A 21,354-nucleotide genomic window follows, 5' to 3' on the forward strand; every position below is an offset into this window, starting at 1 on the left:
AAGTCTCACAATGCTGACATTACTGGGCCCACTTGAGAAAATCGATGACCAATGGGAGGACTGTGACAATGACAGTGATATCTGAAGGAAATGAAGCATGGAGCCCAAGTGAATGACCAAATCACTTAATAGCTAAAATAAGTAAATAAAAATAAAAATGTTTATCATTTCAATAAAAATCGTTTTAGAGCTCTTTTGTTTTATTTTGTAGTTTGAGTCAATTTATTTATTCACACTGAGGCCGCATTATACATAAGACTGTAAATAAATCTTAGTTACAATTTCCTGCCTCTTCAAAATATATGTTAACCCACCACACTTACTGCCAAATTACTGATATCTTTTCATCACAATCTCTTAAACCTTATGCGACTTGGATCCCACTCGCCGATCCTCTTAACCTGTTTTGAAGTGCAAGGGTTTATTGTCCATTACATTTACAGAAACATTTTGAAGACTAAAGTATTCCTATATATCATGTAAAAATGTTCTCTTATGATCAGCATATTTATGTTATTTTAATAATAACAAAATACCAAAGTAATAGTAATATGTTAAATTCTGTATATTTTTCTTATTTGCTATAACATTCTTTCTGTAGTTTTTGTTCCATTAATGATGCCATAGTGCATTTTGTTCCCATGTGTCTATTGGTTTTAAATACTGCTTCTTGGAATTTCCTGTTTGTTTGGTTTTCTAACTGACTTGACAGATAAACTGAATAAATATTTTTGAGTACTTTCTTTCTATTGGAATTTGTTAAATTATTCTTAAAAAATTTGATTGAAGTTCATGTATACTAAGGAAGAACACCAAAAAAAAAAAAACCAAAACTTTTGTCATCACATTAAATTAAGAGAACATACTATAAAGATAGGCTGGAGCCATAGCACAGCTGGTAGTGTGTTTACCTTGCAGATGACCCAGTTTTGATTCCTCCGCCCCTCTCAGAGATCCCAGAAAGCTACCGAGAGTATCTCATCTGTATGGCAAAGCCTGGCAAGCTACCCATGATGTATTCAATATGCCAAACACAGTAACAAGTCACAATGGAGACATAACTGGGTCTGCTTGAGCAAATCAATGAACAATGGGAGGACAGTGACAGTGACAGTGATCATAAAGATAGAATTAGTGTCTGCCTTTATGGAATTGGTTCAGGGTCTCCATTATATATTTTCAGATTTTTTACTTTTGTGCTTTTTGAAAGAAAGTCAACAATAGGGCGTGAGGATTTATACTTAGTTTTTCTTAAGACTAGCATACTTAAGTAATTTCTTTGAAATTCTTCTGCAAGAGAGGATAATTTATTTATCTATATCTTCATTGAGCTGGAGCAATAGCACAGCGGGTAGGGCATTTGCCTTGAATGCAGTCAACATGACCACCCCGAGTTCGATTCCTCCGCCCCTCTCCAAGAGCCCTGAGAGTAAGCTACTGAGAGTATCTCACCTGCACAGCAAAGCCTGGCAAGCTATCCGTGATGTATTCGATATGCCAAACACAGTAACAATTGTCACAATGGAGACATTACTGGGTCAGCTCAAGCAAATCTGTGAACAACGGGAGGACAGTGACAGTGACAGTGATATTTTCATTATTTATACCAGTATTGTTTTATAATCTATTTTTTTTAGTTTATATCTAATTTACACTTTAGGGAGCAAGTTTAGTTGGTACTATATTCAGAATTAATTCTGACTTTGACAGTAAATATACAGATAAGAATATAGCTTATTGTAGTGCCAGAAATTAAGGGTTTGCTCCAACAAAATAAAACAAAGATGCATGAAAAAAGTATGACAAAGAATACCATTCTGTATTGTAGGTGTATTGTAAACCAACATCTGGGAGCCAGGTGTGCCTCTTGTTATCTTCTCATTTTATATAGTTCAATTTCCACCAAATTTTATTTTTATTACACTAGGGATAACATAAGAAGGGTAAAAAATAATTCTTTTTGGATTCCCTAGGAAAGATGTTTGTTTATGATTCTGACTTGAAAGTTATCACTGAGACAGACACACACTGTTTGCTATTTTTATACTATTCTTTGAAGGTAATTTCTTTTCCCTATTTTACACATGAAGAAAACAAGTACTTAATGTTCTCAAATCTTAAATAATAGTTATGAGGTTGTATGTATACATAAGATTATAGATGAGCTCAAATGATAGGTTGCTCTCTCACAGTATTATAGTGTTACTTCTGTGCTTATCATTGAAGTCATCCCACTCTGACTGCAATTACGATTACTTTAACAGATATTAAAAGTAATGGTTATATTATGCCTTAGATTCTGATCCTAGTTATAAATCTCATACTTTTAATTCTAAGGTCAGTGAAAGTACCACCAAAAAGCACTTTTATATTAAAAAGAAATTTTTGTTTGTTTTCTTGTTTGTTGTGCTTTTTCTGTCACAGGGGTTACTCCTGGTTTGGCACTCAGGAATTTGCACAGGGGTTACTCTTGGCTTGGCACTCAGGAATTACTCCTGTCAGTGCTCAGGGGATCATATGGGATGCTGAGAATCGAACCCAGGTCGGCTGCATGCAAGACAAATGCCCTACCTGCTGTACTATCTCTCCAGCCCCTAAAAAGAAAATTTTTTTAGAAAGTCTAAATCTTGTTGAGAATGCCAATAATATGAGCCAATAGGTTAACAAGCAGTAGTGACAAATTACTAAAATTTCCACCCCACACACATTTATATTTAAGAGAGAAAAATGTTTAGATAATTAAGTACATATACATACATAAAAATTAAAGATAGATATATATTTTTACATATATACAAGACTAATGCTTCTAATATTTTAATTTGTTTTAGAATCAACAGAGATATTATATTGACTACCATTAATTACATTTATTAAATAAATTAAATCTATATAATTTAAAATTAATGTATATTTTGATTTAGTTTTCAAATAAAGACAACTATTCTGTCTTTTACTAAAGTTTTAGATCTCTATACATAGACAGACTGATATACGGATAGTAAGGGATGATAGAGAAAATTCAGAAAAGATTACATAAATGAAAAGAAAAGATAAAAGATAAAAAAGAGTATCTGGATCAGGGAACATGAATAATTAGAAGTCACTATCATATTTTATTTTCTAATATGAAGTTTTGTGAGAGAATGAACACTTTTTATATTGTCTATCAAATTTGATATACGGATATATTTTTCCTTTAAATTCTTGATCAGATTTGGAGAAAGCACACTGAAATTCTTAAGCAAATGACAAGGTTTCCCTCCACCCAGCTTTAACAAAACTGTAGGGGTGTGTGTGTGTGTGTGTGTGTGTGTGATGTTTCTTTACTTCATTAATGTGTTACACAAATCTCAAGATGTGTACCTCTTTTGAGCTAAGCCTCAATTCCTCAAGTTTATTTGGTTATATATAGATGAATAGAGATTTGAGATATTGAATTACTTTTTGATGACAGATTCACTATCTTTCCACAGCATGATAACATGTACTCTTAATTATATTTTTAATTTCCTGAGTTCTAGAAATAGTTTCCTGACTTATTTCCACAGCTCATTAATTAAAAATGTACAAGAATTGGGCAAGAGTATTTTTTTAAGGAGCAAAATGTTCTATTTTCTTGGCAGCCGGATTCCATTAACCTTTTATCTTTTAACTGTTCTTTGATATGTGTTCTAAAAAATAAGTCGAATATTTCTTTTCAGATTAATTATTTAGTCAAAACAGTTTTGTTCATATATTACATAATAGAACAGCACCCTATTGATTTGGCATTGCAAATATACTAGTTCTTTTTTGTGTGTTGTAGTTTATCTTATTCTATTCGTATCTGTACATGGATGTTACAAACCAGTACATTTTGCTCACTTGAGCTAGAGTTTAGCTGAAATATACTGAACTCAGAAAATTGAGAATTAATAAATTAGATAGTGCAGACACATGAAATCTTTAGAATTCCCTAACATAAATGGAGTATGTCAAGGAGAGACTTAAGTTTTCATGATCCATCATAGGAGATGAACAAGACGCCTATAGAACAAAAAACAAAACAATACGAAACAAAAAAGCTTGGAGGCAGAGTCATAGTACAACGAGTTGGGTGTTTTCCTATGCATATCTGATCTGAGTCAGATCACCATCATCCTATATGGTCCCCTGAGCACCACCAGGAGTATTTCCTGAGTGTAGATCCGAAGTAACCCCTGAGCATCACCAGATGTGATCCCCCAAAGAGCCCCTTCTTTAAGGAAAGTCTTTATTTTAATTTATTTATTTTTGAGAAGCAAAATAGTTTTTTTTGAAACTTATTTAGAAATAAAGGCCCTTCCGTTGATCGTCGATTTGGTCGAGCGGGCCCAGTAACGTCTCCATTGGAGACTTTGTTGTTACTGTGTCTGGCATATCGAATACTCTCGGTAGCTTGCCAGGCTCTCCGAGAGGGGCAGAGGAATCGAACTCGGGTCAGCCATGTTGGCCGCGTGTAAGGCGAACGCCGCTCTACCCGCTGTGCTTTAGTGTAGAAAAAGAGATAGGTAACTGTTCAAGGGAAAACACCAGATTGAAGAGTAAGATTTCAATAACTTTTGGGAAGAACTTAAATACAGTTCTTCCAATGTTTTCTTTTTCCCCTGTAGTTTTACATATATAAGTTATTGTGAGTGTTATCATAGGAAAACCTTGCACAGTTGATATCAGAATCTTGTCCCTTGCACTGCTGTTAAAAAATTGAAAATCAAAACAAATCATAAAAACCCTTAAGTTTCTTAAAAATGCAAACTTTGGCAGTGTTATTCTGGACAAGTGTCTTCTGTAGTGATAGTACAATGGGTAAGGTCTTATCATGCATGCGGGGACTCAGGTTCTATTCCCAGTACCCCATATAGTCCCCTGAACCCTCCAGGAGTGATCCCTGAGAGCACAACCAGAGGCTAGCCCTAAGCATGTGGCCCAGAAACAAACAAAAAATAATTGATATTCAGAGCTTCCATCATTGTTTTAAAAACTATACGCTTTGCCCACTGATAAAAAATTAGCACTGATTTCCCTACATACAAAAATTTAGTTTATTTTGTATGAACCAATTAATCTTTTAAAACATTAAAATAAACCAGAAAAAATAAAAGACAATTCCCATAAAATGGCTTCATGATCACCACTCACCTTTACAATAATCACAGGCAAAAGTGCCTTTTTTACTATGTTGAAGCACACATTAAAGTATGAGTTACCTAATTGCGAATAATTTGTAATTTGAAAATAAGCATAACTGATTTTATTTAGTAAGGTAAAATTTTTTAAAGACAGGTTTTTAATCGCCTAAAGAAATGCATACATATTTCATATGGCATTTTATGGAAAAATTCCATGAGTGAGCTTAAACTAAATTCTTAATGCAGGGTATAGGCAATTATTATTATCCTTATAATTTTATTCTTTTGCTGAATTTATTAGCTCAATTTTTCAAATAGGATTATATATTGATAAGTAAGTTCTGTGCTGAAGCTAAGGAAATCTCTTAGAAAATTTTACTTTGACTATGTAAACTAAATTGTTTCATAGTAAAAACTATAAAATTGCAAGTTTGTTTGTTCCATTTTACAAATCCTTCTTTGCTTACCTTCCCAAGACATTCCCATTCCTGCTTCCATTTTTTTTTTCTTTTTGGGTCACACCTGGCATTACACAGGTTACTCCTGGCTCATGTACTCAGGAATTACTCTTGGCGGTGCTCAGGGGACCATATTGGATGCTGGGAATCGAACCCTGGTCGGCCGCATGCAAGGCAAACACCCTACCCGCCGTGCTATCACTCCAGCCCCTTTCATTTTCTTATTATTTTCTTATTACTGGGATGATATAATTATTCAATAGTTTGCATTTCTGAGAAATTCATATAAATATATGCATGCAGTAAAAATTTCTATTTTCACTTTGCTCACTTCACAGAAGTATTTTTAAAATTCTTTTAGAACAATTTTTAAGAGTTTTTTTATTTCCTTTTCATCTCTAAGTATTATTCTGTTTTATGGATACACCACATTAAGCTGTCGATGGACATTTAGGTAGTTTTTTGTTATTTTATGGACAAAAATACTATGAGTATTTATGTTCAGTATTTTTATATCTAAATGTTTATTTTCTTAGTGGGTGGTATACTTAAAAGTTGGCTGTATCATATAGAACATGTGAGTTTAAATTTTTGATAGGCTACCACATTGTTCTACAAATTCCTTTTTGATTGATAATAGTCCCATTTATTTCTAAATTCTTGAAATTGTTTTCTAGGATTCATGTAAGATTATGCACCACCAAACTATCCACTTTTCTGGATGATCTGAAGAAACTTGGTTTGAAATCAATCTTGGTTGGCCTTGCTATCCAGACAAATTCTCAGACTCTACTGGCATTGAAACTGCATCTAAGAGTAGTCTATCCTAGGTAGAAAGAAAGAAGCTTATCTACATTTTAATCATTTTCACATACTTCCCAAAGTAATTGAATTTAGATTATCATAAATTTAGTTGCCTAATCCTTTTAGTAGTTATTCCAGAAAGAAGCTTGGTATATTTTCTCATACCGGATGCTGTGAAGTAGCCAGTCAGAATTTGTAATTAAACATATTCTTAAGGCAAAAATCCAAGGTTCCCAAAAAGTAGGGTGTAATAATGATAGTGATGAAAATGTACGTAGTTAGTGACATAGGAGAAAGGTTAATCCCCAGAGATTCCCCACTGTCAAATCATGGAGATGTAGCAGAAAAATAGCAGTGAGAGCTTTAATTTTGATATTTTGCTTTATAAAGTGTCACCTCTTAAAATAATAACAATAACATCAATAATAATAAAGAAAACCCACTGTAAAAAGAAAAAGGTCAAGATTATTTGAGATCTTTGTCCATGATGCACACATTTTAATAACAAATTTCTAATCTGGGTGAATAGTTCTAACAAATACCTTTGTGTTTTTTACCTGCCACTTTTCTTTTTTTTTTTTCCCTTTATTTTATTTTATTTTTTTTAAAGTTGTAGATTTACAATTTTTTGTGCTTTGGTGCCTGCCACTTTTCTTCTCACACACACACACACACAAAATGCTTTCACGAGATTTTTAAGTTAACTGCATAGAAATATAGTTAAGAATTATTTAACAAGCATGATACTGAATGTAGAAAGCACTTTTAGGGGTCATATTATATTATATTTTTACATAAAATAAAAGTACCTATGTGCCAGCTATATGGCTGCATAGTCAATTGCTATTTTTACCCCACACCTTCTTGCAATTTTATCATTCTATATATATAAATACGAAAATATACATTAAGAGTACTGAGCACTCAAGTATGTTGTCACTTATTTAATTTTTGTTTGTCTTTTTATTATATGCTATTCTCCAATTAAATGATATAACACTAGGTAGTAGTTGAGTGATATGCTATCATTCAAATTTGTGTTATCTTAAGTTTACAGTGTTAACAAGCAGAAAATATCTACCTTATAGCAACATTAGGTAGATAGTATCATTTAGGAATATGATTTGTAAAAATCAATTTTTTTAAAATCACACAAATAGTTTTGAATTTAAACCTTATGTAGATTAAATCCATAGCATTTATAGTACTTCAGTGCAGTCAATATTTATATAAAATACTAATTGAAATTATATTTCAACACTAATATAATTTAAACTGGTAAAAATTATGTTAAAGTACATAAAGAATTGCAATTATTGGAGATATTTTTCAGTTAAACAATGATGTTTACACACTCCTTCATGTTATCATGCTCACAAAACAGTGACGACTATAGGAAAATACTAACTTTTCCATTAGTTTAATTCTAAAATTCTCTTCTTTGGGTGACTGATGCAGTCCATTATAATTTTTTCTTAGAAATGGTTTTATTCATTAAACAGATTATTTTAAATCTTGATTCTTGATGCTATTAGGAAAAGAAAAAATATGTTTTGTAGGTGAGCCACAGTTTAACATCATTTGTTCTAGTATAAATGATAGCTGAAGAACAAACAAATGGTGATAATCTCTGGTGACATTTTGTCTTCCATTTCTATAACCATATTCATTTTAAAATGAACTAAGTGTAAATATCAAAAGGCAACAATGAACGAATAAATGGAAATATCCTCTAGATATCTTCTATCTGCTCTATCTATACATACTTTTCCCTTTGCTAGACCCTGAAAATATGCCCCCAGAAACTTATTTTACTCACCAAGCTGTTGGCTACAAATCAGTGCAACCAGAGAGCATCAGTCTTTAACTTCTGACTTCCATTTCAGGACATCAGACGTGAAAGTTGCTACTGAAGTCATAGCATCTGTTTCTTTTATTGTAATTTAAATTTAGATCAAAATATACATAAGTCTTAGTCACATGATCACGTTGAAAGAAACAAGAATTATAATTAAAGGGCAGATCACCCTTTATATTTCATTAATGAAACTGCAGTTACTGATTATAGGAAAAGGCTTGCCTTCCATTGTTGTGTGTTCCTAATCAATGCAGAGAAACCAAGAAAGTTTTACAAGCAGTATCTTCTAAATCTGAGGAAAATTGGGTGAGGTGGAAATTATTTTCTCTACTTATAAGAAGGAAGTTATTCTCCCTACTTATAAGAAGTACATAATACATGTGTACTTTTACCCAAATTTAACAATTATGGAACTTTCATTCAGCTTTCAAATTTTATTTCTGGAAGAGTTAGATTATTTCTTCTGTATCATTTAAATTTTTTCACAGTAATTCATGAATACAGTTATAATAGTTATCTAATAACCTCCATTGGTATCCTAATGAAACAGCATTTTACATAATTCTGTTTGTGGTATATGCTCAGGTTACATTCTACACACAATAATAAACATTTGTCTTTATTATTTTTTGTTGCTCTGCCTCTATATATAACAAGAGCCCAACAAATTTGTGTAGAAGGTGTATTTATTGCTTTGAATTCTTTGACTTACTGAACTTTTAAACTTAGATGAATTTTTCTTTTCCATTTATGTCCAGGGACATTAGGGACGTTTGGGATTGAACCCAGGACTTCATATATGTGAAAAATGCACTCTACCATTAAGCTAGACTCTTGGGCCCTGGGACAGTCATCTTCCTTCTTATCCCCAAAGTGATTTATCCCCATCACAGAATAATGATAGATTTAATCATTTTTTATTGAATACATTACACAGGATAATCTTAATTCATTAAATACATTTCAAATTAGCAGTAAAGCAGAACAAACTGAAAAATATTTTCTGTAAGTTTATTTGAGAAATAGACATTATTCTATGCTATTTCCAGCATTTTTTGTTATAACTTATCTTTTCTAAGTCTATATGACTACATATATCACAAATTCAATTGCAATCATATAATACATTTATCTTCCTTATTAAATTTTTTAATCATTTGGAACAAGAATCATATGCTACTAATCTTTGTATACAAGTATAATTTCTTTGATGACAAAGAAAAGAATAGTAAAGAGAAAAATGATTCACAAACTGGTGACTCTGGGTTTTTCCAATTTATTGAAGGAAAGATGTATTTTTCATTAAAGAAGATTGTCTTGTGATGGATAGAGAAATATATGTAATTATATTATCTTAATGGTACAGGAATCTCAGCTATCTAGAATGACTAGCTTTAATTCATATTTCTAATGATATTGAGGGCTTTTGAATATTTTTTTTATTTCTCTGTGTTTCAGGAACTCAGTTGTTCCCTTAAAATAAAATACTGCTGTTTTCTAGAACAGACTTTTTCTTGGATTCTGTAATCTCGGTAAAAAATATAAAATTTGTTTCACTCACCATTGTCTTTCTTGTGCCCAATAAATTCTTTTGATATGTGGATTAGCACACAGGTGACTGATGGATGAATTAATGAATAGTATGTGACCTGGCCAAGTAATTTTTTATTCCATGGCTCTGGTTGCCTCTGTAAATCATTTTGTTATCCATGGTTCATTCCTCTAACCCTTGACATTTTACTATTAATTAATTTTTCAACCTTGGATCACACAAACTATTTATTTTCTAAATCATATAATCATTCTGCCTTCAATTTATTAGAGTTTTGTAAATGTTCAGATATTGCCACCTGTTTGTGGAGAATGCATGTGATCACTGAATATGTAATTTAGTTTTAAAAGTAATTTATTCTTATGTCCTTATTTAGACTTAACATACTATGTTGATTATGATATACTGTCTCTCACTGTCACTGTCCTCCCATTGTTCATCAATTTGCTTGAGCAGGCCCAGTAACGTCTCCATTTTGAGACTTGTTACTGTGTTTGGCTTATCAAATACGTCATGGGGAGTTTGCCAGGCTTTGCTGTGCGGGAGAGATATTCTCGAGAGATATTCTCGGTAGCTTGCCGGGCTCTCCGAGAGGGGCAGGAGAATCAAACCCTGCTAGGCCGGGCTGTTGTGTGCAAGGCAAACGCCCTACCTCTGTGCTATTGCTACAGCCTCTATGGTAGTTAAATCATATGGGTAATTTTCTCAAAAAAATTTTTGTCAGATTATTGAAGATTGCTGAAATAAAAGGGTTTCTTGTGAAAAGTAAGAGATAAGTATGGAGACATGAGTAATGATAAATAAGAAAGGGGATGGTTATGGTTATTAGAGTCTCTAACTCAATAAAAATATTCAATTGAGGCTAAATGTCAAATTGAAGATGGATTTTCTATGAGCAATAATTGATTTTATTTTTACTCTGCTTATCAAATGCTCAGATCCTCTCCCAGAGGACATGGAATCAGTCAAGAAGCTAATCCAAATCAAAGGAAGTCAAATTAAGTACGAAGAGGCATAAACAATTTGTATCATGTGATATTAAAATGGAATTTAAAATAAAGTACTTCGTCCTTCAGATTTAATACTTTTTAGAATTTTTTACTTAGACAAATGAACTTCAAAGATCTTTTTAAAAATATGTTTTGTGTTACCATGAATTACAAAATTATTCATGATTTTGTTTCAGGCATACAATGTTCCAACACTGATGTTGTCACCTCTGTCCACTTCCCTTCACCAGTGTGCTTAGTTTACCTCCGACTCTGATTTTTTTTTCCAATTTAGGCACGCTGGCTTATAATATTGCTACTGAAGGGGCACATGAACATAACTTGAATCATTTTTCAGCACCTCGTCTTCTTCCATAGTGACCCCTGCCCTCCACGATTGCTTTAATGCTTTCTTTAACATTCTGCCTGCTAGTGGCAAGCTTCACTGAAGACCAGTTCTCATGTTCTTGGTTTTTATACTTTTGGGGATTTCTTATTTCCCCATTATGCTTCTTTATATTCAGTTTACGAGAAAGATCATTCTGCTGTCCCTCCCCCTCTGACCTCTGACTAAATTAACTCAGTATGATACTCTTCAGATTCATCCACATAACAACAAATTGCATGACTTCATCTTTTCTTAGAACTGAGTCATATCACAGTATATATATATTTATATATATATATATATGTATATATGAAATGAAATTTCAGAGACAGACCCTCAGGTATACGAACAATTTATCTTCAGTAACAAAACAATATGTAGAGCAAAGAAAACTTTTCTAACAATTGGAAATAGAAAAAACTCAGACCCTTTCCTAACATCATGCACAAAAGTCAAATAAAAATAGATTAATGACCCCCATGACAGATCTTAACTTACATTGAGGCAAACACAGGCAGAACTCTCCATGATATTGAAGTTAGAAGTATCTTTAAGAATTCATTGCCATTGTTGAAGCAAACTAAAGAAAATACAAAATTTTTAAAAAGACTACATTAAATTAAGAAATTTTTACACCTCAAGGAAAACAGTGACCAGAATATAAAGACACCCCATGCACTGGGGTAAAATATTTGCCTAAATCTCCATAAGTATAGAAACAAAGAACATGAGAACTGGTCTTCAGTGAAGCTTGCCACTATCAGGTAGAACAAAGGAAGTATTAAGATAATGGTGGAGGGAAGGGGTCACTCTGGAAGAGCAGGGGGTGCTGATAAAGGGTTAATATCTAAGATATATAAAGCACTGGTGGAACTTTACAAGAAAAAAAAGTTCAACACCATCCGAAAAGTGCAGAGAAGATATGAGCAAAACTTCCTAAAGAAGACATATAAAGGGCTAACTGCATATGAAAAATGCTTTGCAGCACTAATCATGAGGGAAATGCAAATAAAACATGTAGATATCACCTCACACACAGATATCCCTCACTGGTGCCCATAAAAAAGAACCAAAATAACCATTTTGATGTGGTTGCAGGGAAAAAGGAATCCCTCGTTCAGTGCTGGTGGGAACATCAACTGGTCCAATCTTTTTGGAACATAGTATGGACATTACTCAAAAAACTAGGAATTTAGAGCAGCCAACATTTTGACTCACTTACGGGCCCTTCTCCATAGATTCTTGAATAAATCTCCCAAATGATGCGTGCAAAGCAGCTAAAACTCACAGAAACACCCGTACCTGCAGCTAAAAACTCTGGAGTGGCCTTGGGAGGGCAGCAGGCAGAAAACTCACCCAGCTGAAGTCCCAGCAGCTGCACACTCACCCCACCACTGCAGCCCTGACAAGGACTCAGCTCCACTGCTTCATATATTTTCCCTGTAGAGATGCGAAACTGCCAATAATTTCAGGTACTGAGTGTTCAGACTGAGAACTCTGCTGTTTTATTATTATTATTATTATTATTATTACGCTTATTGGGCTGGAGCGATAGCACAGCGGTAGGACGTTTGCCTTGCACGCAGCCAACATGGCCGACCCAAGTTCGATTCCTCCGCCCCTCTCGGAGAGCCCGGCAAGCTACAGAGAGTATTCGATATGCCAGACACAGTAACAACCAAGTCTCCAATGGAGACGTTACTGGGCCCGCTCGAGCAAATCGACGAACAACGGGAGGGCCTTTACCTTTACCTTTATTGAGCTGTGATACATAACCTTTCTCTACCCGCTATACTTCCAGAATTCCTGGCAGCCAGAGCCACCTTCCACTGAAATCACAATGCCTACTCATTGGCCCAGACCATAGATCCTCAAGTTTTTGGACACCTCCTAATTTCTCAATACTGAAGTTCCAGTAAGATCACACCAAATTAGATGGAAGAATAAGATAGAAGCCAAATAAATTCAACAAACAAACACAGTAACACAGATGACTCAACTGGCAACAAACAGTATAATAAATTCTGAGACAAGAACTTAACACCTTTGCAATCAGATATAACAATTCTCACATAAATTAATTTTTATACTTATTGATTTTAACATGGAGCTTTGTGTTATCTAAGCAATTTTAATTCTAGAATTGTATCAAGAGTGGTGACTTTTTGGGGTTGGAGAGATAGCACAGCGGGTTGGGCATTTGCCTTGTATGTGGCCAACCCAGTTTCAATTCCCAGCATCCCATATGGTCCCCTAAGCATTGCTAGGAGTAATTTCTGAGTTCAGAGCCAGGAATAACCCCTGTGCATTGCCGAATGTGACCCCCCCCAAAAAAAAGGTGGTGACTTTTTTCTAAACTAAAATAAATTAAATATTTAAACAAAAACAAAAGTTAGAAATTGTTCTTCTATATGACTTACCAATTACATTCCTTGAAATATGCTCCAAGGGCCAAAAAGTTAGAATCCAGAAAAGACATTTGAACCCCAATATTCATTGTGGGACTAATCACAATAACCAAAATTTCTTTTTCTTAATCCAAATATTGAATATTCTTATAAATTTGTATGAACTTTATGTGTTTAATAATACTTGTTTATAATTTTGTGACTATTAGCAAAGGTTCTAATAACCTTGATGATGGTAGGTTTGGGGCCATTTAGATTAATCAACAAACTTGTCATCCACTGCTTTTGATTCTTATTGGGAAAAAAGATATTAATCGAGAGTTAGGTTTTTTTTTTTAAGTTTTTTGGGTCACACCCGGTGATGCACAAGAATACTCCTGGATCATGCACTCAGGATTATTTCTGTCAGTGCGAGGGGGACCAAATGGGATGCTGGGACTCGAACCTGGTAGGCCAAATGCAAGGCAAACACCCTACCTGCTGTGCTATTGTTACAGCCATCAAGAGTTAGGTTTTAGTTCTGTATGGATTCAATTTTTATTCTGTTCTATCCTACTTCTATATAACTCTTTTTTTCACTCTGTTATGATGTTTAATGTAAAATTTAGACATTTTACATTTACTTTTAAATGTACATTTTACATTTAGACATTTTACTTTTATTTCTTGCCATAATAAATATTGTTTTTAGCTTTCTAGTGCACTTGGGTAATGTTGTTAGTATCCTTTTGAGTGTTCATTTATTAGTACAATATTTTAAGGTATGTAATAGCTATATATATACATATATATCTAGATAGATTTTTAAATGATTTGAATATTAAATGAAAATGTAGAAAGTATCCATTTTGTTACTACTATACAAGAACATATAATTTATAAATTTCAAATATCACTTTATTAGAAAATATCAAGGCAATATCATTTTTAAGTACTTGATTTGCCTAACATATATATTACTATAATATACACATATAACTATATTATTGCTATAATTGAATGAATATTTTAATCTATTCTAATGCCAGAGAGCTTTTATTTACTAAAATGACAATAATTTTATTTGAAAAATGTCAGTGGTTATAGATAACATCAGTAACACTAATAGTGATTTCCTTACAATATTAATTGTAAATTCTTCTACATAACTCTTAAGGTATATAGCAAACTATCCAACATATACCAGCAAAATAAATATTTTAATTGTATTAGTTGAGGTCAATGTGGAATCTTTAAAATATGTATTTGACTGCTCTATAGCAGGATAATCAAGAACCTAGTTAGACTACTAAATAAAACAAAAATCCTTGTTTCCTGAACAAAATATACAAGACATTGTGTTCTAAAGCGAACACAATCTTCTTACTTTAATTGTTTCACAGCCAAGGACAGGAGTAAGAGTTTAGAGACTGAAATTATCCTCAAGTTTAGATTCATTATCTAATTCAGAAAAAAAAATCAACATACTTAAAATAGAGAAGACTCAGAGAGATGATATTTCACAAAGGCATATGAACTTGTGTTTAAAAATATTATGTTGGAGTTTTGGTCCTACAGTGAATTTATATTTGAGATATAGCTCATTAATTTCAATGTTGTATAATTACGTTAATTAACTCTTTCAGACTTTATATTTGTCAAAGGGAAGACCTCCTTACAAATAGACCTCAAGGAAGGAACCTCAGTCTTTATAAAAACTATATTGCTAAACAGCAAATACTGAGGTTGAGGACTAAAAGTCTTACAGTGCTTTCATATCTGCTAAGGTTTATCACACTGTTATAAAGAGTAAAACTGAGAGCTCTTTTTGTTTAGTTTCAAAGATTTTATTTTCTCCTCATATACTATATGAGTTTCAAAAGTATAACATTCCTTTATCTTAATGATAAAAATAGTCCAGGATCTTTGAGAAAGAAAATGATGCTATGAAGTCCAAACTTGTTCTATAAACATTGTATGCCCTTGTGTAAGTTTTGCAAGCTTCTCAACTTCAGTTGTGATACTCTTATAAAAATAGAAACATTTTGCAGAGGTGATCTGCGATTTTTGTGTGAGATAGAGAAGAACTGAGTACAAGATAAGTACACTACTCAGCTTTCAATCATTCTTATCTTTAATAAATATGTACTAGATAGTCTAATCAAAATATATTATTGAACACAATAGTAATGATTATGTCTTCAGATTTAGGTAAAGGAAAACTAAGATGCCAAATAAATATGCACAGCATGAGTGGCTTCTAAAGCCTATGAAGAAATCTAGTAGGAAACGTGTCAAAAAGTGACAGTTTGGAGACAGGGATGATGGTGAAAATAAGGTGACAGTTGCACATATGTGCAGGACTTGAGGGAGTTTAAAAAATAGGATGATCTCAGACTGAAGAAATAAATAACAAACTAAAATCTCTCAGAGGGAAACATGCATCATCTTTTAAGGTACATGAGGAAGGTAATGTGGATGAACCAAATCAGGCAACACAGTGAAAAAAGATATCAAAGAGGCAGCATGTCTAGATTATGTGACATCTAGGCAACTTGAAGGATTTGGGTTTTAGTCTTAGATGGAAAGTTATTGAAGGGTAAAAGCAGAGAGGTGACAAGGTCACTCTGAACTTTCAAAGGATGATTCAGACTGCTGTGTAGAGAACTAAAGACAGGAATGCAAAGGTAAAAGCAGGTATATTATTCGAGGGATACATATCAGTATCTAGACAAAAACAAAATGTTGCCAAACACTTTGTTTAGGAAATTCATTACTATTCTCCCAAACCTGGGACATAACAGGAACTCCTGTGTGTATACGACATTCTCTTCTTTATAGTGGTCACTTGGCAGCCTGAATTGCAATTTTCATTCAGCATCTGTCTACTGGGCTATAAACTTTTGAACTATATTACTATGTTAGGTAGTTTGGCAGAAAAAAAATATATCCAAGGAAGCTTTTCTACTTAAAATGCCTGTATCTTCAGTCTTCATTCAAGTTAAATATATATACATGTATATATATGTATTTATATATATATATATATATTTAATGCCAAGCATGTGTAGGTATCTGTGTTCAACAGCAGGGAAGATGCAAAGGGCATGTTCTCTGTCCTCAAACATCCATCTCAAAGGATGTTTATAAATAGAATATAGCATGAGCAATATTCTTTAATACAATATTAATTTAGAAGTTGTATGTCACAAAATAGCTATATAAAGCATCTTTAGGGAAAATAAAAGACCAGAAGAAAAAGTAAAAGATAATAATAATAATATAATAAGTGAACAAAGTTACTGGCATTGTAATTTATTTATAATTTTTGAAACAACGTGGATTATGACAGTCATAAGTCTTATATTGATGATGTATTTTATTCATTTTTAGAAATTTTATAGAAGTTATGCAAGTATACACATATATTCTTTTAAAATTAAGATTTATTCACTATGGAAAAAATGAAAATGTTACCATTCAGACTAAACTTTCTGTTGAAAAAATGAAAATAACTTCAGTAGGAATTACCAAAATATTCCCTGTGTTTTTAAGTGTGCTCTAAAGGAAAATAAAATGCGAAGAAGAAACATTAAAGGCCATGTATCATTAAAAAGTGAAATTATTACCTGAGCACCACTGAATATGGACTAGTTGGCTCCTGAGTGCCACCAGGTCCAGCAGCAGACAATTATTCCCAAGATTATCCTTGTATTCCCCGCTATTCCACCTTCTCCCCCACTGTCACTGGGGGATAGACAGTATTTAAAAAATTACATCTTTTTTGGCCAAAGGCAATTCAGTTTTCAAATTCTGGAAATCTGATGCTTGACTCTAAAGAGCAATCAAAAAATAGAATGCATTTAAAGTTAAATGACTTCTTTATTTTTGGCTTTTTGGTTCACACCTGGCGATGTACAGGGGTTATTCCTGACTCAGTACTCAGGAGTAACTCCTTTTGGTGCTCAGGTCACCATATGGGATGCTGGGGCTCAAACCCAGGTCAGTCAAATAACCTACATTTACAACTTAACACATCATTTCTGGCACAGCAATTTGAGTTTCTGACCATCTGATGACTTCATTAATAGTGCTTCACTTCGTAAAATGGTGTCTAAGCTTTTTAATGTATGATATGAAATTTTGGCAACCATAACTATTTACGTTGGTACAGTCTGTATGATATGACATCAAAATATGAAACATTGGTGGTTCACACTGTCCTATGGAACATCCAAGTATGAGCCAACAGTGGAACATGCCACATGCTATGAAAAGTATTAAACTAATAAAGTATTAAACTATATCCCTAGCTAGGAAATAATAGAGACTATATTCTTTTTAAAAATCATCAAATTAATAGCTTTCAAATGCACTATTTTCATGCTTAGTATTATTAGAACGCCCAAACCAAGGAAGAATACACAAAAGAAAAGCATTAGAGGCTTTATCTTTGATAAAGATATATGCAAAAATCATCAACTAAATATTAGTAAACAGTACACAATAATCCATTGATAGCATGAAAAAAATGGCCAAATAAATTTAATTCAGGGAGTCAAAAGAGCTCAGCTTCTTTGGATAAATTTTTGTTACAGTCCATAGTAAAAAATTGAAGAATAAAATCATGTGATGATCTCACTAACGGCTACATTTCTCAATGGTTAGAACACTTACCTTGCATGTCTAAGACATTGCATTCAATTTCCAGCCCCAGATAAAATCATTGTTCATCTCAGTATATGTAGAAAAAAAAGTTTTAGCATATATTCATGACGAAATTTTGAAAAGTACGTGTCATTGAAATGTACTTCGTATAATAAATGATGACAAGTTATAGCATATATCAAACTCAATGGTGAGCAATTGACGCTTTGATTCAAAGATCAGAAAGAAGATAAGAACCCCTTTCTCATCACTTTATTCAAAACAGTATGACAATTCACAGTTGGATCAGTTAGGCAAGTTATAAAAAGAATAAAAGTCATACAAATTGTAAAGGAAAAAATGAAACTATTTTTTGCAGATGACCTCATATTACATATAGAAAATGTAAAGATTCAACAAAAGTACTATTAGAACTAACAATGCAATTGTGTTAAGTTACAAGATAAAGAATCAATTTACAAATGTAGTTGTGCTTCTGTAAATTTCAAGAAGATGATGTAGTTGTGCTTCTGTAAATTTCAAAATATTTTTGAGTTTTATTTTTAATTTCATAGAAAATAAAATACCTAGAAATGATTTGGTGAACAATGGTGAAAATTATCAACAAAAGAAAAACTTACCGGGTATTTAAACAAAGGAGATCTCAAAATACATAAAGAAATAAAAATATATTTGGTATTTTGAGTTAGAATCTTTAAACAGTAACAACAAAGTGTCACATTTTATTGCACTGTTGCACTGTCCTCCTATTGTTCATCCATTTGCTAGAGTGGGCAACAGTAACAACTTATGGATGAACAACAGGAGGACAGCGCTACAGTGCAATACAATTAAAATGACCATAAAAGATAAGGCAAGCTAGAAATTATATCAGTCAAAATCACAATAGTAAAATCCATCAAAAATAAAAAAAAATCCTAAACTTTTGGTTTTATGAAACCAAACATGATGGTCAAAACAATTCTGACAAAGAACAAAGAATTGTGATGAAGACATGATAGTTTGTGGCTTCAAACTACATATCAAAAGTATCAGAGTTGGAAAGTGTGCTATCTTCACAATAACAAATACAGGATAAAACCCAGAATAAAACATATATCTAGGCATTTTACTCAAAGGGAACATTAGCACCAAGAACATGGATAATGAACAAAGGCTAGTATCTTTAAAAAAAACTAGACAACAACATGCATAACAATAAAACTGGTCCCTATATTGCATCATACACAAAAATTAAGTCATAATTTAGTAAAGCTATGAAAATAAGATCTGAAATTCTGTAAAACTCCTAAAATCAAAGATAGTATGTAAGCTCATTGACACTAGTCTTAAGAATATTTAGAATTTGTAACCTAAACCAAAGACACCAAAAGAAAAAGTAAACCATTGAGACGGTTTCAAATTAATTTCTTCCTAGTAAAGACACTCATAAACAAAATTAAAAGGATACAACTTTTCTATGAAATAGAAAAAAAAGTATCAATATAAATGATAGTGCTGGGGATTAATATTTCCAAAGTACAAAGCATTCGGAAGTAATAAAAGAAAACAGACTTTAAATGGTAAGTAATTAAACAGATATTTTTCACTGAATACATACAGATGTCAAGTAGTTATACAAAAACGGTTTATCACAATTGATCATTAGGGAAACGCAATTTAAAATCACAATAAAAAATTTCCTACCATTTATTCAAATGTCTATTATTGAAAAGTTAAGAAATAACATTTAAAAATATTTTAAAATTTAAAATATACATTAAGTGGTTAACTATTAATAAGCAATAAGCTATATAATCATGATTATGAAAATTAACAAAGATTAATAATATAAACAAAAATGTTTAAAAAAATTTTAAAGAATATTTTTACAAAAATTGGAAGAAAAGGTAACTGATGCACTGGTGGTGAGAATGTAAATTGATGCAAATACATTCAACTGTAGCACTGTCCTCCCGTTGTACATCGAATTGCTCGAGTGGGCCCAGTAACGTCTCTTTTGTGAGGTCTGTTGTACATTGGAAAACAAAATTGAGACTCCACAAGAAACTGATAAAAGTATGACAATAAGATCTAGCAATTTCATTGCTGCTTATCATACCAAAGAAAGTGGGAAATATCTGCACTCTCATTATCATATAAATATCATTCATAAAATTTACCAGAAGATAGAAATACTTTCAAAATGTGTGCATATATCAAAAATTATTATGTACAATTTAAATATTTTTTTACTTATACCTCAACATAGTTTAAATATTAATAAAAGAAAAATTGTCTTGTCCATGACCACACGTGGAATGAGAAATGTATCACTTATTTAGTTTATTTGGTGCTGTACGTATTTTCACATTTAAATTATTTTATTTTTCTCTCTTTATATTTTTTTAAATAAAAAAACAAAACTGCAGCGGGGTCGCAGACCCAACTGGGGTGACCAGCTGTTAGCTCAGGGCTGACCCTGACGCTGCTGCTCCTACCATCCCTGCACAGCTGAGGAAGGAGACCCCGGCTCAGTTCCAGAACATTCGGGTCTCTCTCGGAACTTCAGGGATACTGAGGAGGGGTGGGTGGGCACAGACTGTGGCAGGCGAAGAGAAGCAGCCTTTTTCGGCGGGTTGTGGGGTGTTTTTCCTACAAACCTGAAATGAAAAGAACTTCGTCTGGGCTGTGAGTTCCATCTGCCTGTAAGTTCTTGCTGGAAGTGAAATTCTTTCACTTTCAGTCATTTCTTCTAGACTGTTCCGTAGAAGCCAAGTGGTGCGGGCTGGGGGCTGTGGCACAGGTGCGGTGCTGTCCCTGTGTTCCTTCTGGGGCAAGGGCTGTGGTCAGCCTTGTCCACTCGCCAGGGGGCTCGCTAATTACCCTGGGGGAGTTCGTGGGGGGTGGAGGGTTGAAATCTGCTCCTGTAGGAGGTAGCTTGGGTCTGTCTTCCCCACTCTGATCTCTGAAGGTGATTGAATAAAGACAAAAGGATCCTGAGACTTCGGGCCTCTGGAAATTTCCAGTGACGTCTTCCTAAATACAAAAGGTTCAATCAAGGCCCTTGAAGCCCACTCTGGGACGAAGGGCCGCAGCACTCCTGCAGGGGAGCCTCATT

The sequence above is a fragment of the Sorex fumeus genome, unplaced genomic scaffold (genome assembly GCF_029834395.1).
Source record: "Sorex fumeus unplaced genomic scaffold, SorFum_2.1 ptg000047l, whole genome shotgun sequence".
NCBI classification, from domain to species: Eukaryota; Metazoa; Chordata; class Mammalia; order Eulipotyphla; family Soricidae; genus Sorex; species Sorex fumeus.